Source organism: Bos taurus, chromosome 15 (assembly GCF_002263795.3).
Source record: "Bos taurus isolate L1 Dominette 01449 registration number 42190680 breed Hereford chromosome 15, ARS-UCD2.0, whole genome shotgun sequence".
Lineage (NCBI taxonomy): Eukaryota > Metazoa > Chordata > Mammalia > Artiodactyla > Bovidae > Bos > Bos taurus.
The window spans coordinates 4279317-4299636 of NC_037342.1; the positions used below are offsets into that span (position 1 = coordinate 4279317).

A 20320-nucleotide genomic window follows, 5' to 3' on the forward strand; every position below is an offset into this window, starting at 1 on the left:
CTTTTGTATTACTTACCTTGTATGCATTTCTGCTTACACACACACACACACACACACACACACACATATACATATACATATATATGTATATATATATATATATATATACACACACATATATATATATACACTTATACACACACACATCACAGGTCTGTTGTACAGTGTTACCACCTTATCTATTATTTTTCTTTCCATGGTTTCAGTTGCACACAGTCAACTGCAGTGAGAACATATTATTAAATGGAAAATTCCAAAAATAAAAGAAAAAAACCACAAGTTTTAAATTGTGTGCATTTTGAGTAGCATGATGAAATCTCACACTATCCCACTGGAGTCCACTGACTAAGTGAATCATCTTTTTGTCCAACATGCCCTGCCCGTTAGTCACTCAGTAGCTGTCATAGGTTATGTTGTGATATCACAGTGCTGTGTTCAAGTCACCCTTATTTTGCTCAACAATGGCCCCAAAGCCCAAGGATAACGATGCTGGCAATTCAGACATGCCAGAGCAGCCTTGAAGTACTTCCTATAAGTGAAAAGTTGAAATTTCTCAACGTAAGAAAAAAAAAATCAAATCATATGCTGAAGTTTCTAAGATCTATGGTAAGGACATGACTTGTCTATGAACTTGTGAAGAAGGAAAGTGAAATTTTCTGGCTTTACTGTTGTATCTTAAACAGTGAATGTTAAGGTCACAGCACATGGTAAGTGCTTAGTTAAAATGGAAGACATTCTATGTGTACAGTAAGATATCAATACAGAGTTAGAGACCACATTCACATAATCTTTATGATAGTATATTGCTATGATTATTCTATTTTATCATTAGTTATTGTTGTCAGTCTCTTGAAAAGAAAGTGAAAGTCGCTCAGTCGTGCAACCCCCTGGACTTAGTCCATGGAATTCTCCAGGCCAGAATACTGGAATGGGTAGCCTTTCCCATCTCCAGGGGATCTTTGCAACCCAGGAATTGAACCCAGGTCTCCCGCATTGCAGGTGGATTCTTTACCAGCTGAGCCACCGGAAAAGCCCAAGGATACTGGAGTGGGTAGCCTATCGATTCTCCAGCAGATCTTCCTGACCCGGGAATCAAACTGGGGTCTCCTGCATTGCAGGCAGATTCTTTAGCAACTGAAAGAAGTTCTTAGACCTTAGATTTTTCTAAAACGTGGTAAATCATATATCAAACTCTCATTTAATTGCATCAGGAGCTTGGAGATTTGGTGGCAAGAGAACTCACAGGAGATCTGAAAACTTGATTAATTTGACAGATATTTCCTGAATATCTGTTGTTAGTAAGGCACTATGTTAAGTAGATAAGGTAGACTTTTAAACAATCTATTAGATCAACTATGCACTTATATACTATGCATATATTATGTATATATTCATACATGTATACATATACCCAGTGCTATGATAACATTTACATATGTGTTCAATATATACACAGGTATGCACATACATGTGCATTTATTTGTTCAAATGTATTATATATTTTGCATATCATGAATATGCAATTTTGCATAAACATGCAAATATTTGTGCAAAATATATGCAAATATTTATGCAAAATATATGCAAATATTTATGCAAATATGCTTGAGAATAAATATTCTCATGCATGACCTAAATATATGTGGTATCATTAATGTGACAGTGTTAAAACATGAAGCTGTAACAGCTCTAATTAGAGATAGTTACCAACCACACAGAATCAGGAATCCTTTTATGGAATTGAAAATGGTGAAAAAATGACAAATAGATAAAAGGAATTAGGTCTGATAGACAGAGTGCCTGAAGAACTGTGGACAGAGTTTCATTACACTGTACAGGAGATGGTGATCAAAATCATCCCCAAGAAAAAGAAATGCAAAGGGTGAAATGGTTGTCTGAGAAGGCCTTACAAATAACTGAGAATATAAGAATAGTGAAAAGCAAAGGAGAAAATGAAAGATATATCCATCTGAGTGTAGAGTTCCAAAGAATAGCAAGGAGAGAGATGTAAACCTTCCTAAGTGATCAATGCAAAGAAATAGAGGAAAACAATAGAATGGGAAAGACTAGAGATCACTTCAAGAAAATTAGAGACCAAGGGAATATTTCATGCAATGATGGGCACAATAAAGGACAGAAATGGTATGGACCTAACAAAAGCAGAAGAAATTAAGAAGAGGTGGTAAGAATACACAGAAGAACTATACAAAAGAGATTCCATGACCCAGATAACCTCGATGATGTGATCACTCATCTAGAGCCAGACATCCTGGAATGCAAAGTCAACTGGGCCTTAGGAAGCATCACTATGGACAAAGCTAATGGAGGTGATGGAATCCAGATAAGCTCTTTCAAATCCTAAAAGATGATGCTGTTAAAGTGCTTCACTCAACATGCCAGCAAATTTGGAAAACTCAGCAGTGGCTGCAGGACTGAAAAAGGTCAGTTTTCATTTCAATCCCCCAAGAAAGACAATGCCAAAGAATGTTCAAACTACTGCACAATTGCACTCGTCTCACATGTTAGCAAAGTAATGCTCAAAATTCTCCAAGCTAGGCTTCAATAGTCCATGAACCGAGAAATTCCAGATGTTCAAGCTGGATTTAGGAAAGGCAGAGGAACCAGAGATCAAATTACCAAAATCTGTTGGATCATAGAAAAAGCAAAACAGTTCCAGAAAAACATCTACTTCTGTTTAATTGACTGCTCTAAAATGTCTGGCTATGTGGATCACAACAAACTGTGGAAAAATCTTAAAGAGATGGGAATACCAGACTAACTTACGTGCTTCCTAAGACATCAGTGAGCAGGTCAAGAAGCAACAGTTAGAACTGGACATGGAACAGACTGGTTCCATATTGGGAAAGGAGTACGCTAAGGCTGTATATTGTCACCCTGCTTATTTAACTTATATACAAAGTACATCATGCAAAATGCTGGGCTGGATGAAGCACAAGCTGGAATCAAGATTGCTGGGAGAGATATCAATAAACTCAGATATGCAGATGACACCACCCTTATGGCAGAAAGTGAAGAAGAACTAAAGAGTCTGTTGATGAAAGTGAAAGAGGAGAGTGACAAAGCTGGCTTAAAACTCAACATTCAAAAAGCAAAGATCATGGCATCTGGTCCGATCATTTCATGGCAAATAGATGGGGGGTGGGGAATGGAAAGAGAGCTGCTGCTGCTGCTGCTGCTGCTAAGTCGCTTCAGTCGTGTCCGACTCTGTGCGACCCCATAGATGGCAGCCCACCAGGCTCCGCCGTCCCTGGGATTCTCCAAGCAAGAACACTGGAGTGGGTTGCCATTTCCTTCTCCAATGCATGAAAGAGAAAAGTGAAAGTGAAGTTGCTGAGTCATGTCCGACTCTCAGGGACCTCATGGACTGCAGCCTACCAGGCTCCTCCGTCCATGGGATTTTCCAGGCAAGAGTACTGGAGTGCGGTGCCATTGCCTTCTCCCATGGAAACAGTAACAGACTTTATTTTCTTGGGCTCCAAAATCATTGCAGATGGTGACTTCAGCCATGAAATTAAAAGATTCTTGCTCCTTGGAAGAAAAGCTATGACCAACATAGACAGCATATTAAAAAACAGAGACATTACTTTGCTGACAAAGGTCCATTTAGTCAAAGCTATGGTTTTTCCAGTAGTCATGTGAGAGTTGGACCATTAAGAAAGCTGAGCACCAAAGAATTGAGGCTTTTGAACTGTGGTGTTGGAGAAGACTTTTGAGAGTCCCTTGGACTGCAAGCAGATCAAACCAGTCAATCCTAAAGGAAATCAGTCCTGAATATTCCTTGGAAGAACTGATGCTGACGCTCCAATACTTTGGCCACCTGATGCGAAGAACTGACTCATTGGAAAAGACCCTGATGCTGGGAGAGATTGAAGGCAAGAGGAGAAGGGGATGACAGAGGATGAGATGGTTGGATGGCATTACCAACAAGATGGACATGAGTTTGAGCAAGTTCTGGGAGACAGTGAAGCACAGCAAAGCCTTGTGTGCTGCAGTCCACGGGGTCACAAAGAGTCAGACACGACTGAGCAACTCAACTGAACTGAACCAACCCCAGAGAGTCATGAATCCTTTTATGGAATAGAAAATGATGTTTGAACCAGACTGTAAAGGTGGTATACTTTCTAAGTCTATTGTGTCAAATTTCTACATCCTTCTTGACTAAAGCAACAGTAACTGTTTCTTTCACAGTTCTGCAAGCCAGAAGCCCAGCAGTGAGATGTCAGCAGGGTGGTACACCCAGAGGGGACTCTCAGGGCGAATCTGTTCCTTGCCTTCTTTTGGCTGTTGGCTGTCCTTGGCTTTGCACACATCACTCCAAGTTCTGCCTGGCCACCCTGCCTTCTCCTATGTGTCCACTACCTCTTGGCTGCTAAGGACAGTCAAGTTTTTATAGGATTACATGAATAATGCAGGAAAATTCCTCAAGATCTTACACTTAATTCTACAGGTCACAAGTTTTGGCTCTGATATTAGTCTTTGGGCATATTTTAAGAGGCCACCATTGAAGTACCTATAGGTCAGACCCTTCCAAGCCTGAGTTTGAGGAGAGCATCACAGGCTGAAAAACTAGACTAAGCAGAGATGTAGGGGTCAGACAAAGAAGGTACAAGAAGGAGCATTGGGGAGCAGCAGCATGCGGAGAGAGGAGAGGGAGGCAAATGAGGGTCAGGGAACTGCGGAAGCCCTTGGCCCCTGGGCAGCCATGTTAAAATGAGTGGAGAACCAGAGAGGATGCTTTTAACATAGCCTACGTGAAAGTGAAAGTGAAGTCACTCAGTCATGTCTGACTCTTTGCAACCCCATGGACTGTAGCCTATCAGCCGTCCGTCCATGGGATTTTCCAGGCAAGAGTGCTGTAGTGGATTGCCATTTCCTTCTCCAGGGGATCTTCCCTACCCAGGAATCGAACCCAGGTCTCCCGCGTTGCAGGCAGACATTTTACCACCTGAGCCACCAGGGAAGCCCCGAGAGCTTCCTACGTGAGACCTTGCCAAACCCTGTGTGAAGATGTTGGCCATGAGAATAGAAAGCATTGAATAGAAGTCCAAATGCCTGTTTAATTGGGAGGAGGTTAGGACATTAACAACAATAGGGAAATTAGAAGACAGAAATGATATTTGGGTTTGGATGTGTTGCTTCAGTTTCCAGCATGACATCTGGAGGAAGGTGCACTTAGAAATGAGTTGATCTCCAGAGTGTTCGGCATGGGAGTTATCCACATTGAAGGGTGAGACTCCCGAAGAAAGAAAGAGAAGAAGAGAATGTCTCCAAGGTTACCATCTTGGAGACCTCCTTCCTTCAGAAGTTAGGGGAACTAAGCTTCCTTTTTTCATTATGTTTTAAAATATACACTTTTGACACAGTGGGTTCTTTAATGTACAGGATTTTTCACACACTGATTGTAGGTGAACTCGATCTCTCTTTGTTGTGTCTACTGAAATACTGTTATGTGAACTGTGGTATGATTCTTTGCATTTTGTGTTAAAGTAATTTACTCTAATTATGACCTTATTAAAGAAACATGGTTATATTTGCTCTTTGTTTTATGGTAATGACTGGTCAACAAAATGCTAATTGATGTTACAATTCTGTGCTATATTTGTTCTGATATTCAAATGCTTTAATTAGTATTTAATTTGCTTACCAGCCTGAGTTATCTATCCTGAAATTACTTTTGCTTTTTTCATTCAGGGAAGTTATTTATTAAGACATGGCAAGGGTCCAAAGTTTTGTTATTGTGTGTTGTGTTAACACTGGTTTTCAGGGAAGGGAGTTTTCTTTATTAATCAATGGTATTGTGGATTCAGATGCATTCATAATAATACCCATAGATCTGTGAGAAAGCATAAGAAAACTTTTAACCTCACTGGAGAATAAAAAAGCATTTAAAAACTGGAAAAGAAAATTAATCTAACTAGGGATTTTGCTGTTAAAAAAAAAACTTTGTAGTGATACCGCTTGTAATGTAAGTTTCTATCTCACATAATTGCTTTGTAAACATGGATTTCCTCATTGAGTTTTCATAAAGTGGATTTTTTTTAAAGAATAGTTAATATATAAGTTAGAATCTGTTGTCTATTTTTCCCTGTTCAATAAATATGATGACTTTGATAGTTATATCATTTCATTTTTTTCCTTTAACACATAGAATTATTATACTAGATTAGTTATCATGGATTTATATCATTTGCTCTTAATAAGAAAATTTTCAGAAAATACGAATCTCTGTAACATAGGCCAGGTTATGGGATGCCTACAGTGTGTCAAGAATTAGCTAAATGTGGCGGATATAATATGAATGAGCCTGGTTTTTGCTTTCATGAGCTCATTTTCTTCTGGGAGACCCAAGCATTTGTGTACCAGCACTGACAAAACCCTGGCACCTGTTTACAAAACGGAAGCTATGTGCTCTGGACAAGGGTGGATGTCAGGAGGGAGTTCAGTTTTGGCAGACAGCATCTTGAGCTAGGTATTAAGTGGGCCTACTTGAAAGGGCAGGAAAGGAAGGCAGAATTCCAGACAGAGAATTCTAGACAACCAGTAAGTAAGAAGGCACAAAAAGATAATGTTCATTGCTAGCTGAATAATTTTAGGTACAGTGGAAGACCATAATCAGTCATTACAGAGTTCGTTGCATGGAAGTCAGCCAGTCAGTCTGTGACCAAGTCAACAAGTCAAGATGGTCTATGGCAACAAAGTGAGATTATTAAATTGACCGTAACTTTCAAATATGGAGTACTAAAAAGGCTCAGAACTCTCTGGAACACTATAGCTTTTCCTTCTGCTGTTGATAAAATTTGTCAAATAAGCTTTACTTTTATTCTAGAAATGATGCTATAAATTTTGTATCTGTTGGCATATTCGTGATTTCAGATTTTAGCAGAATGTTCCAGTTCCCATGAAGATCATCCTGTGTTGGCCATCACGCTTCATTACATTTTTTGGCTTCATCCCATTTTCTCCTGCTAGAGTGTATGTTGCCAAGTTATAGGGCAAGGATCGAATCTCTTATTCACAGCTATATAACGAGGAGAGTGCTGGAGCATATTATTCATTAGGGATGCAATCCTGTATTACTCCATGTTTAAAGGTCCTTTTAGTTACTGAAATTCTAAACAGACAAATTCTAAAATGTACTTGATATCTACAATAGTGTTAATATTTTGTGCAGACCCTTTGGTATAATGGGCTCTAGTGCACAGTAGACAGAGCTGGAGAAGTGCTAGGTCAGTGGAACAAAGAATGGAAGGAAGAACTCTAAGGGCGGCACTGGTGAACAGTTTGGCATCTGGAGAATTCCTTAGTATGGCACTTAGCTTTTCCATATGCAAAATGAGGACCTTGGGCTAATTACACTCTGGTTCTAAAACTTTATGGTGTGTGCAAGTGAAATATCACTGTAAAGTATTTTAGGAGGGTGACCCCAATGTTTGAGTGTTTCTTAAAAGCACTTGGTCTGGCAGACTGGATAATGCTTTATTTTATCTGCAATAAAGCATAAAAGTGATGACAGATAGCTGTTGGTGCGGGCTGAATGTGCCTGACAGAGCAAATGTTGACATAGACCTAGTATGACATAATCATGCTTTTCATGTGATTTATTTACTGGAAGAGGTGTATTTGTGAAACGTTACACGCCAGCTGAATGTCATTCTCGTCTCACTGATGTTGTAATTTATAAAATGTTTACTTTTGCCAGGGGGTACATATATGTAGTTAAATAATCAAATGGAAATCCCTCAGGGTTTACAATAATGAAAAGTGGTCTTTCCAATCCCTTCTTATGCACAAATCCCAGTTCCCCAAGCACTCTGGTTTTTTCTTTAATCGACTTTGGTTTGGTTATTTCTTTGCATATATTTCTGTTTCTAGATTTGTCAATTTTAGGCATCATTTGCTGTCTTTTTATACTGAGAGGGGATGATTCATAAGTTTTTTTTTTTTTTTTTTGTGGAAGCTGCTTTCTTTTTTTTTTTATTTTATTTTATTTTTAAACTTTACAATGTTGTATTAGTTTTGCCAAATATCAAAATGAATCCGCCACAGGTATACCTGTGTTCCCCCATCCTGAACCCTCCTCCCTCCTCCCTCCCCATACCCTCCCTCTGGGTCATCCCAGTGCACCAGCCCCAAGCATCCAGTATCATGCATCGAACCTGGACTGGTGACTCGTTTCATACATGATATTATACATGTTTCAATGCTGTTCTCCCAAATCTCCCCACCCTCTCCGTCTCCCACAGAGTCCATAAGACTGATCTATACATCAGTGTCTCTTTTGCTGTCTCGTACACAGATAAGTTTTGAGAGGAAGTGAAAGTATTCAATCTGTTGTGCTTAGTGGGAATACTGCTCATTTGCCTTTGTGTGCGAGCTTGCTAAGTCGCTTCAGCCATGTCCAACTCTTATGACCCCATGGGCTCTAGCCCACCAGGCTCCTCTGTCCATGGGATTCTCCAGCCAAGAATACTGGAGTGGGTCACCATGCCTTCAGAGATGTTTTATTTTTGTTTCTGTAGAATCATTATGGACAGTAGCAAGATCATTAAATCATAGACAGCCTTGGCCCTCTTAGATGTCTAGATGTCTAGTCTTCAGAAACTGAATTGTGTAGACAGTTCTAGGTCTTCTCCTGTGTACATGAGAGCTGAGTGGTACCTGATCTCCTCCTCCTTCAGATTCCAAAGAGGAGGCTTATGGAGTTGCCTCTGCATTTACCTCCCTTCTCTTGGAAATGCCTCTCTCTCACTTCCCATCCCATTGCACCCATCTGCCTGGAGACCCTTCTTCTTCCAATTCAAACCCAATAGTAGCTCACCTTCTCTGTCTGAGAGCACTGCCCAGCCTTTCCAAGGATTTATGGCTCCATGTCTAATCCACACAACTCTTGGTGTGTATTTTTGCCTATTTTATGTAAGTGCTCCATGCGTCTCCTAGACCACTCTCTTGCGTGCACACCTTTAACTTTAATTCTCTTACATACACCTTATATATGTCTCTCAGGTACCTCAAATTCATTGGGCACAGAGCTAAGTTCATTCTAGCCTTTCCTGAAGTCACTTTCCCTTCAACACTCTGTATCTTGGTGAATGACACTCCTGCTAAGGAGAGCCCCACTCCCTTCCCGCTGTTATCCAATCTGAAGTCCTCCAACTCTGCAAGGAGAAATCAGAGCAGGTCCCTCCTTTTTGAAAATACTCATTTATGCAACACCCATTTATGCAATAAATAAATAGCCTTGAGTAAGGCTCATGTGTTGACTTACTCAAACCCCTCAAGCCTTTGCACAGACATACACCCTGGCTTTGGCATATTAAACCACTCAGGATTTCTGGAAGACAGCATTTCTCTCTTCTCAGGGATTTTATATTTACTGCACCATTTTGGAAAACCCCTTTACCTTCACTTCCTAGAAAATTCCCATCATCACCTTTATACTTCCTCCTCCGCTTTCACCAGCTCATCTCACAAGCCTTTCTAAGATCCCTCAAACTGAGATGGGTGCCCCTGTAGTGGGCTGCCTCGGGTCTCTGGGCTTACTTTATGCATAACACCTGACACTGTGTGATGCAATAGACACTAAGAACCATAGCCAATGTTTATTTAGGATTATTTTGATCAAGGAATTGTAAGAAGTGTTTTATGGAGAGCAGGCCATCTAAATGTGATTGTTTTATTACTAATGTAACAGACACAGTTGTCGGTTTACCTGCCTTATGCGTGACCCTCCTTGGAGATTAGCCATCGTCCCTGCTGAGAGAGCAGTGGATCCCTTGCCTGCCCCGCTGGCCTCAGTGCATTGGAGTAGGACAGACACTTGATTCAGTCTGGGTCAACCGAATTCTCCCTTATTGAAATCTTGAATTTGGACTCTGTACGATATAGGAGGTCACTGAAAGCTCAGCTGAGAGTAATGACTACTTTTCATCCTGTGGGTGCAGAATAAGCCCAAGCAGAAAGGAGACTGGAGCTCTGCAGCCCATGGGTCCTGGGGAGGCAGATAGCGGACCTCTGGTTCTGACTTCAACCTGATGGTTTCAGCCCCTCATGAGGCCTGAGTAAACATACTGCCTAGGGGTCCAGGACATTTCTGTGTGTCTGCCCCTAGATTTCCTTCTTAGCTAAGCTAAATGACTGCATTCTATTGCTTGAAATCCAAGTGTTCCTAATTAAGGTATTGATCTTTACCACAATACTGACTATGAGCCTTTTAAGGACATGGAGTGTGGACTGGGTACCTTCAGATAGTTAAAGCCAGTGTGGCTTCTTATAGCTGGTGTTCCTGGGTGTACCACTTGAATCAGGCTTTTTGTGAAGCTTATTACTCCAGTTTAGAGTTGCATTTTGTATATGTGATAAATTTTCTAATCTAACACAATCATTTCTTTTTAATAGTATACTTAGGATGTTCTAACTATGATTAATGGGCTGTACCTCCTAGAGCTGCTTAGCATCTGAAAAAATTAAGGCTAATGTTTAATGTGTGCAATCCATTGTTGGTTTTACAGTAGTTACCAGGAATCTAGTATTCCAAAGATGGTATTAAATATGTGTGTGTATGTACATGTGTAATCTCTAAACATCCATTTATGTGCACACATTTGAATTTCTACTTACAAAGGGTAATAGAAACAGAATTCTTAAGACCTTTAATTGGTACTTTCATGCTCCCTGTATACTTCACTAGTGGGTGATCAAGATGATTAATATTATAGAAATGCATATGGTTATCAGAGATTCAAGAAGTAAGAAGAATAAAGATGTAAGCATACGTGTGATCTGAACAGATGTCTGTCCTAACACAGGGCCGGTCAATAATTAAGAAGTACCCATTCAGGCTTCCCTGGTGGCTCAGACAGTAAAGCACCTGTCTGCAATGTGGAAGACCCAGGTTTGAGCCCTGGGTTGGGAAGATGCCCTGGAGAAGGAAATAGCAATCCACTCCAGGACTATTGCCTGGAGAATCCCAGGGACAGAGGAGCCTGGTAGGCTACAGTCCATGGGGTTGCAAAGAGTCGGACACGACTGAGCGACTTCACTTACTTACTCACTTACCCATTCTGGTGGCTACTATGTCTCTTCAGGTTTTCCCAGATCCTGCCCCTGGTGAACAGCATGCACAGATGGACTCTGGTTACAAGATACACCAGGCCTTAGGCTACGTAATAATAGGTTACATAGCCTCTTTGAGCCTCAGTTTCCTTCTTGTTTTGTTTTCTTTTTTAAAAAAATTGCACGGAATTCATGACACTGATCTTGCAATCATATATCAAATGACTCATCTATATATTCTTGTGCATTATATGATGCATAGTAGCATCTCAATAAATGCTAATGATTATTATTGCTGTTTAACTCAAAGTTAATTTGAGTTAAAGTTACTCTGAATTAAAACTTGAATAACAGTGAAACATGTCAGTCAGGATAGCATTTGCAGACTACTAGAACATTTGTAGCGGATAGCGCCATCACACTTGAACATGCACAATGTCTCCTTTGCATGTGGGACAGCTCTTAGGTGTATAAATGTGTTTGGGCATCCTTGCTTGGTTCTCTTCAGTGCAGAGACTGAAAGAATGCTGAGAACTTCAAAACTTCACCTATACCTTATAAGCCTTAGCTTATAAAATCCTACTAAAATCTTGTTGATAAGGTTATTCACAATTCCTATTTCATTGTTAGTGAATTATAGCAATTCAAATTAATCAAAAGTAGACAAATGATCTTTGTTGCATGCCATTTATTAGATGCTGGCAATGACCTAGTCTTCTATTTATTTAACAAGTATTTGAGTGCTTACCATAGTGCTAAGCACTGTTCTGAGTCCTGGAAATATAATAATGACCAATAAAAGCAGATCCCTTCTCTCATAGAATTAGGGAAGAGGCGAAGTATTATTAGATAAATAGGATGGTCTCCAAAGTTTAGAAGCACCTTGGAAAAAAATAAATAGGGAGCTCCGACAGTGAATGGGGTAGATAGGTGGCAATATTAAGTGGGTTGTAGAAAAATAAACTCTCAGGAAGTGATGTTTGAGTAACATCCAAAAAAATAGGCTCTGTGATAATTGGAAGAAGGAGCATCCCAGGCAGGAGGAACAAGTACAAACACCTCTAGGCAAGCGGACAGAAGGGGTTCCAGTGAGTGCACTGTGTCTCGATGTAGTAGACCAAACAGCTCCCACCCAGAGACAGCAGGTCTAATCCCTGGAACCCCTGGGTGTTACCTGATGTAGTGATGTAGATGTGATTAAGGATTTTGAGATGAAGAGGTTATTTTGTATTGTGCAAGTAGGCCCCTAAATGCATCATAAAATGTTCTTATAAGAGAGAGGCAGCAGGATATGAGACACAGACCTATAGAAGAGGAGGAAGCAATGTGAAGATGGATGCAGAGGTCAGAGTGGTGCAACCACAAGCAGAAGAATGCTGGCGACCATAGCAGCTGGAACAGCAAATAGTGAATTTTCCACTAGAGCCTCTGGAGGGAGTATGGCCTTTATGACCTTGACGTTGGCCTTCTGGCCTCCAAAGCTTATAAATTCCTATTATTTTGAACCACTAAATTTGAAATCATGCATTTCAGCAAACTTAGGAAACTAATATACATGATGAGTGAGAACTAGAGTGATAAGGGGCTTATAAACTGAATTTGATTGTTTTCTATGTGCAGATAAATGGTTCTGCATTGCACAATGTTATCAGTTTGGCTCCTGGAAGTCAAAGTAAAATAGATCATGGTGGGGAAAGGTTGTGGGTAGGAACAGAGTGGAAACACAGTAGTTAGGATTCAGTTGCAGTCATCTAAGCAGTGTCTTGGTTTAGGATAGAAGCAGTAGAAACAGAGAGAAGTAGGTAAATTCAGATAATGTTTCAGAATTAGAGAACAAAACTCACTAAGGGATTGATTGTAGAACCTAAGACAGAGGTACCTTGATCTGAATAAAAGTAAAATTATAAAGTTAAGGACAAAATAACTGTTCATCCTGTTTATAGTAAATATAATCTGATAAATTTTAACAGTTCTTTTATTTTTAAATAAACTAAATTATGTATGAAATGGGTATCTTAAGGACTTTTTCCTAAGCTATCTTAACAGTCTTCAGCTCACTGTAATTAGAAGACAAGACTGCTTGTGTATGAGAGTGAGGAGCAGAGTAAGTGCCTCTTCTGATGCATTTTGAGGAAATGTGTTAGAGAATACTGTGGAATGTACCAGTCTTTGCACTCTTTCCCTGAAGATACTAGCATGACTCCTTGTTTTGAAGCTTTTAGAATCTCTGTGTCCCTGCATGATTAAAAGTATGTGTGGTGCAGATATTACAAGGACAATTAGAGCACAATTTCATCTCACATTTTGCCATTATTTGGTGATAACCCAGCATTGTGCTGGGAGTTGCTGACTGACAGAAGCAGTTGATCAATGTTTAATACTCAATATTACTATTTAAAAGCACTTATTTTTCTCTGTTGTAGTTCACTAACAAATGGTAAAACTGAGGAACCTATATGTTTCATTATCCAAATAGGATGTATTATTGATGGCCAGAAAATTTTTATCCACAATAGTCAATTTCCATTACTTAGGAAAATAATGTGTAAAATGACAAGGGTTCAAATTCAATCTATAAAGCCATATTGTTTAATAATAATAATAAAATGGTAATATTCGGTATTAATATAATAATAATGAATTGAATTAGTAAAACCTAAATATAATATGAATTTAGTAACTCAATATCAGTGAATGTTACTGTGGGCTAAGTATTACTTTATGAGTTATTATTTATTTAATCTTCATAACTAATTCTAGCTAATTTACAGTAGTTGAAGTGACATTTGTCAAATCTGGGCTGAGGCAGTTAAAAGTCAAATGTGTCTTTTGCATCAAGTTCTTCTGCCGACTTTAGTAACCTTGGAGTTCCAAACGGGGCATCTACAAGAGTGTCACCAAAACTGCTTTGTATATGTATGAGAAACAAGTTTAAGTTAAGCTACTGAGATGTCAAGGTTATTTTGTTATACAGTATGTTCTTTTCTATCTTACATTTATTTTTTATTTTTTTTTAATTTAATTTAATTTAATTTTTTAACTTTACAATATTGTATTGGTTTGCCATACATCAAAATGAATCCGCCACAGGTATACATGTGTTCCCCATCCTGAACCCTCCTCCCACCTCCCTCCCCATACCATCTATCTTACATTTAATAATAGTATGTTACGCAGTCACATTGTTCATTTGGCATCCTCTTGGAACATAATGGAATGGTGAGTTTGGTAGTTAAGAAATATGCTTTATTTTTTGTGACAAATCTTAAAGTCTCCATGTAAGACTAATTGTTGGTTACACAAAATGATAATGGTTTCAAAAAGAACATAATATTCAGTATAAATAATTATCTAAAATAATGCCACATAGAATTATATTATCTATACTAACTGACTCATTAGATAACTTTCCTTATAAAAGAGTTCTGTAACACTGCTTTACCTCATGTTATAGAGTATAAAGAGAACAAAAGATAATAGAGATATGTGATACTAGGGAAAAAATCTACCATGGAAGAGGAACCTCTGTATAAAGAGGTTGCAAAAAAGGTTAGTGGAAACCCACACTGAGGCCACTGAGCATTTTATGTCTAGCTGTAAGAAAGTAGCTAAGTATATTGTTACATTTCAGTACAAAGAAAGGAAAAAAGAAAAAGAAAACATGAATTTCTTGTACTAATACCTGAAATTAATTTGGGTATGTTACCTGTCAAGATTATGTTATTTGTGCAGAATTTTTAAAAAAGATGCATAGTTTTTGTTGAATTTTATTGAAACTCTTATATATTCCAAATATCACAATGAGGAATATTGTGTAGTATTCCTACACAGAGGGAGAGCAACAGAGAAAGCAACAAGAATTTGACCTAAGAATAAAAGTTTTTAACTAAATTATTCAAGTGAATAAGAGGATGAGAATTTTATCTAGGACTGCCTGAATTTCTGATAATTTCCTGTCCTTGGCATGCTTACAATGTCAGATGTTATTTAGATCTCTGTATTTCCTGTACCAGAAGAGGATGCTATATTTTTAATGGAGTTTCTGTGGTATGTACATACAAAGATTCATCCTGGTATCACTTGTTGATTTTATCTCTACTAAGCTTCTGCAGAAGTAGATGTTTTTCTGTAATTCTCTTGTATTTTCTATGATCTAACAAATGTCAGCTATTTGATCTCTGGTTCCTCTGCCTTTTCTAAGTCCAGCTTGAACATCTGGTAGTTCTCAGTTCATGTACTGTTGAATTCTGGCTTGGAGAATTTGAAGCATTATTTTGCTAGCATGTGAGATGAGTGCAATTGTGTGGTAGTTTGAACATTCTTTGGCATTGTCTTCCTTTAGAAGTGGAAAGAAACTGACCTTTTTTAGTCTTGTGGCCACTGCTACATTTTCCAAATTTGCTGGCATATTGACTGCAGCACTTTCACAACATCATCTTTTAGGCTTTGAAATAGCTCAGCTGGACTTCCATCACCTCCACTAGCTTTGTTTGTAGTGATGTCTCCTAAGGCCCACTTGAGGTCACATCTAATGATGTCTGGCTCTAGGGAGTGATCATATCATTTCACTCCTGAGAAATCTGTATGCAAGTCAAGAAGCAACAGTTAGAACTGGACATGGAACAACATACTGGTTCCAAATTGGGAAAGGAGTATATCAAGGCTGTTTATTGTCACTTTGCTTATTTAACTTCTATGCAGAGTACATCATGAGAAATGCCAGACTGGATCAAGCACAAGCTGGAATCAAGATTGCAGGGAGAAATATCAATAACTTCAGATATGCAGATGACACCACCCTTATGACAGAATGTGAAGAGGAACTAAAGAGCCTCTTGATGAAAGTGAAAGACTAGAGTGAAAAGGCTAGCTTAAAACTCTACATTGAAAAAGCTAAGATCGTGGCATCTGGTCCCATCACTTCATGGCAAATAGATGGGGAAACAATGGAAACAGTGTCAGACTTTATTTTCTTGGGCTCCAAAATCAGAAGATGGTGCCTGTAGCCATGAAATTAAAAGACTCTTGCTCATTGGAAGAAAAGCTATGACCAATCTAGACAGCATATTAAAAAGTAGAGGCATTACTTTGCCAACAAAGGTCCATCTAGTCAAAGCGGTTGTTTTTCCAGTAATCATGTACAGATGTGAGACTTGGACCGTTAAGAAAGCTAAGCACCAAAGAATTGATGTTTTTGAACTGTGGTGTTGGAGAAGACTCTTGAGAGTCCCTTGGACTGCAAGGAGATCAAACCAGTCAATCTTAAAGGAAACCAGTCCTGAATATTCATTGGAAGGACTGATGCTGAAGCTGAAGCTCAAATGCTTTGGCCACCTGATGTGAAGAATTGACTCATTGGAAAAGAACCTGATGCTGGGAAAGATTGAAGGCAGGAGGAGAAGAGGGAAACAGAAGATGAGATAATCAGATGGCATCACTGACTCCGTGGACATGAGTTTGAGCAAGTTCCAAGAGTTAGTGATGGGCAGGACACCCTGGCATGCTGCAGTCCATTGGATCACAAAGTGTTGGACACGACTGAGCAACTGAACTGAATTGAACTGAAGCTTCTGCAAATGAGAATTGCAGCCTGTCGGTTATCTCATCAGATGGTTTAATCACAAAGAAGCCCATTTTTTTTTAAAAAGTTCATTGCAGTCTAATATACTTAAAGGGAGACAATAGGACAGTTTCTCTGTCTATGGAGATTATAGAACATTTCTCTTGTTGGTGACAGCAAACCAGACAAATGCCAACCGTTGTTCTAAGTTGATAGAGAAATTGCATTTTTGGTGGTTATCTTGTCCTACATCATTCTGGATGATGAATCGGCAGTACATCTCATTCTTTGAATAAATCTTTTTTGAATACCTATTATGTTCTGGGTTTTAGAGATATATAGGCAAGCTACCATTTTCTTAAAGACAAAGAGGCTATGTGAGAGATGGTAAATTATCAGTTAGCTTGTTGTGGTAAGATACACATTATGTTTCACATTTTAGCAGTTTTGAAGTCAGATGCAACTCACAATTCAATATGTCTTCCCTACCACTGGCCAGAAAGCAGTCTGACATATCTGTCATTTCCTGCTTATGCCCAAACTTGTTAAAATATGGACACATTGTTGCCAATTGAGTTGGGTCATTATATTGTTCGTATTACACAGGTTTAGTTTAATACTGCCATTTAAAATGTCTTTGAGATTACATTGTGATTTGACATTAAAACAGAAAGTTGTTACAGAAAACCTAGAAAAGAGCACTTAAATTTAATATTAATGAAGCTTTTTTGAAAGAATGACTACAACTTAATATTTTACTGAAAACAATAAACAACAGATCTTATTTACATTTTCCTGTTTATGTGGAAGAGTGATAGATGATGAAAATCAGTGGCTAAATAAGTCTATAAGAACCTTTTTACAATTATGTAAAGTTTAAAAATAAAATAAAATTAAAAAAAAAACAATAAAAAAAACCTTTTTACAATTATCTCTACATTCAGAATTCAAAATGGTAAGAATGTATTGTGTCTTTATTTTTTTAATATAAATTTATTTATTTTAATTGGAGGTTAATTACTTTACAATATTGTATTGGTTTTGCCATACATCAACATGAATCCACCACAGATATACATGTGTTCCCCATCCCAAACCCCCCTCCCTCCTCCCTCCCCATACTATCCCTCTGAACCATGTATAATATCATATATGAAATGAATTGCCAGTCCAAGTTCAATGCATGATACTGGTTGCTTGCGTCTGGTGCACTGGGACGACCCAGAGGGATGTGTCTTACTTTAATTGACAGCATTTTGATTTGTTAGGAATACACATAATAATAGTGCATCTTATGGTTGGTGGCTTCTGAGTCAATGAAATACAATTAGTAAACCAGAAAATATTGAGTGGTTATAAGGATTATGAAAATAGGATGAGGTGCTAGAAAATGGCTGAACCCAGGGGAGGTGAGGTACTTCAGAGAGGTGATCTGAGGTCTTTATGGGGATGTATAAGCCAAAACCTGGATGACAAAAATGAGTCATGTTTCAAGAAGAGCATTCCAAGGAGAGAGACAGCAAGTTCAAAGGCCCTGAGGATGATTATGTGTGGCATCTTCAGCCAGCAGAGAAGGCTAGTGTTCTTGAGTACAGCGAAGGCTGATGTAATGATATTTTTATCTCCTGTTTGTTTCCTCAGCTGGAGAGTTACTTGTGCAATTCAGATGTTGCCCTTCTCCTAGTAATTGAGGTCACCTCTCTGTGCATTTGGAGAACAGTGATCTCATCACATATCCTCTTCCAGTTAGTTCCACTTTGTGTCGTATCTCCACACAGAGGCCCACCGACATTCCTGCTGTGTTCTGGTGCTGTCTGTGTCCCCTCCACAGCCCAGTCTCTGGAGGACATATGACTGACTGCATTCAATTTTACTTAAGATTTTTGTAGAGAAAACGGGGACCGAAAGAGGCTCTAGGATTTCGATGGTCTTTCTGCCTCATCTTATATGCCTGTGAGCCCCCATCCGCCTGCATTTCTGCAGACTGCAGCCTCCTGTTAGGCTTCTCAGGCCCCACCTGTCTCTTTCTTTCTCTGTTGCCCCACCCACAGTCCCCCTGTATTTTCCTGTGCTGAGTGGTTTAGCTATTTCTTCTTTTTGTTATGTCCCTTCAGCTTTTGCCTTCATGTCTCACCTTCCACCTCTTAAGAAATTGATCAAAGTATTTTATGTGAGGTTTCTTCTCAAGAAGAACTCTGGTACTGACCTTTAAGATGGTAAATTCCATACCTTTCTGCTCCAAGGATGCATCTGATAGTGGTATGCAAGATTCCCTGCCATCATGATAGCAAGGTTTTATCATACTCCTTTTCCCTTTCCCTGTGTAAATAAAAAAGAAAAAATAGTGTGTTCCTAGGAGACATGACTAAGAAAATATGTATTTATCAGCATGTATTTACTTCCATGTATCTGCTCATGACTCAGACTGATAGCAGGAGAAAGTGTTGCAGGTTAGGGGGAAAGTTGACAAGAAATGCTTTAAAATTTTCATGCCTATTACTCCAGGAGATGGAAAGTAAATGTGTCTGGGATTCCTCATCTTTAAACCACTCTCCAGGGTGCCTGAATTGCTGCCACAAATGCTACCTGGAAAGATAAACACAATTATTTGAAGTTACCAAAAGGATAAAGAAAAAACAAAAAGAGACGACAATGACTGAGATCCTCTTTGTCAGGAAAATATAGTTTGAATTGGAGGCAGCTCTCTGACAAGTTCCTTGCATTTTTTTTAAGATTTTTGTAGATTTCCAGTTTTATTTCAAACATTTCAAGATACACCTGACGAACATTTCAATGTTGACTGTAAAACTGGTGGTCACAGAGTTTATTTGAAAACTGCTGAATCACTGGATGTTTGGACTTTGCATTTCTAGGTCACCATGAGGATAATTTAATTTCTGAATGCAGTATTGTCATTAAGAATTATGAGCAACAATATAGCAGCAACATCAAAAATAATAATTCTTGTCATTTATTGAGTATTTTTCATGTGGTAGGACAGTGCCAAAGACCTCATGTGTTTTATCTCATTAAATCCACACAGTAAATCTTCTCAATAACATGCAATTTTTGCCCTCAATTTAGAGTTCAATAAATGAAATTTCCCCAAAGAGAAACCACACTTTCAAAACAGATTTTTCTCATAACGAAACACTATAGCGCCTCTTCTAAACTGGCGTTTTTCTAATAGCAAACGTCTCTCCTTTATTGTTTATGGCAGACTTACAAAAGAAAGGAGAAGTACATTCTTAATCATTCGAGGAGTTAGCCATTTGTGACAGCCTTTCCATGTACCAAGAGAGTCTCAACTGGGAGTGACACTATTATGCTAGAGATGTTTTGGTTGCTTTGATGAATAGAGGTGTTTAGTGGGCGGGGACCAAGGAAAAGGGCATCTGCTTTCCATGGGGATGGGTTTGGGCACGAATTTTAAGTGAAACTCTGTAGCACATTTTGATAGATTAAGCCATTTCCTTCTAGACCAGCATTTAATCTCTCTCCTTTCACTTTATTCAGGATGTCAGAGGCTTGACTGAGGTATGATCAGCCTAAACCATGTTTTAAGGGACTTCCCAGGTGGCTCAGTGGTAAAGAATCTACCTGTCAATGCAGGAGGCACAAGAGATGTGGGTTTGATCCCTGGGTCAGGAGGATCCCCGGGAGGAGGAAATGACAACCCAGGCTAGT

At 38.9% G+C, this 20320-nt stretch overlaps 1 protein-coding gene across 2 annotated transcripts in view; it reads left to right on the top strand.

The window, feature by feature from the left end:
* Window positions 1–20320, top strand: part of PDGFD (platelet derived growth factor D) — a 278537-nt gene that overhangs the window by 19880 nt on the left and 238337 nt on the right.